The sequence below is a fragment of the Myotis davidii genome, unplaced genomic scaffold (genome assembly GCF_000327345.1).
Source record: "Myotis davidii unplaced genomic scaffold, ASM32734v1 scaffold1494, whole genome shotgun sequence".
NCBI lineage: Eukaryota > Metazoa > Chordata > Mammalia > Chiroptera > Vespertilionidae > Myotis > Myotis davidii.
The window spans coordinates 3,623,509-3,624,760 of record NW_006286246.1 but is presented as its reverse complement, the minus strand read 5'-3'; positions in this window follow the sequence as shown (position 1 = coordinate 3,624,760).

Below are 1,252 nucleotides of genomic sequence, written 5' to 3'. Positions count from 1 at the left end.
CTTTGAAGAGTGGCCCCGAGTCACCCCTCCTCTGCTACATTCCGCAGGCCCGGAGCTCACACGCATCACCACATCCTGCCATCATGGGCCAAAAGCGTGCTTCTCAGAAGTTCACAGTCATCATCCGATGCCTAGAACCACGGACACTTGTTTGCTCCCAACCTGGACGTGGCTCTGAAGAACCCGGTCAACGCCGCCTGTTCTCTAGCTCCATAGCAATGTTCCCTAATTCCCTCAGCTGAGACCGACTGTCTCCATCTTCCCCCATGGTCTGCCCAGTGCCCAGGTTTCTTGGTGTGGGTCCTCCTACTCCCAAAACCTGTGTCTAAGGGCACGCCTCGCTCTCACAGACTCTGACACACAAAACCTGTTCTTTGGGGGATGTGTTTCTATATAATTCATTTTGTTGTCAGTCCTCACCGAGGATGTTTTTCCATTCATTTTTACAGAGTGGAGCGAGGGGGAGAGACAGAGAGAGAGAAACATCCATGTGAGAGAGACACATCGATTGGTTGCCTCCCGCACACAACGTGACCAGGGCCAGGGATGGAGCTGCAACCGAGATATGTGCCCTTGACCGGAATCAAACCTGAGACCCTTTGACCCATGGGCCGATGCTCCAACTACTGAGCCAAATCAGCCAGGGCTTAAGTAATTTTTTATGTTAAGACATACATGCCCTAAAATTTACAATTTTAATCATTTTTAAATGTGCAGGTCAGGGGCATTAAGTGTGATCACAGTTTTGTGCAACCGCCACCACCATCCATCTCCACATTTCCATCTTCCCAAATTGAACCCCCATTCCTGTTCCACACCAGCTCTCTCCCCCACCCTGGGCCGCTCTACTCTGCAGTCTGCCTCTGTGAGTTGTGACTCTCTGCAGTGGTTGGCAAACTCATTAGTCAACAGAGCCAAATATCAACAGTACTTCCTCAAAATAGACTCGCCCAGGCCGAAAACCGACTTCTGCGCATAGGCCACAAAGTTTCAATCGCACTGTACACGCCCGCACGTGGTATTTTGTGAAAGAGCCACACTCAAGGGGCCAAAAAGCCTGTGGCTCGTGAGCCGCGGTTTGCCAACCACGGGCCTAGGCCAATCCATATATTCCATCCTCTTGGCCACCATGGTTGGTTCAGGGATGGACACAGCTTAAGACAAGACACTATGACCAATCAGTGCTAATCTCAGGACTTCCTGCCAGAGGCATACCTTTTCCTACAGGATTTGCACATAATTAAATGCAAGA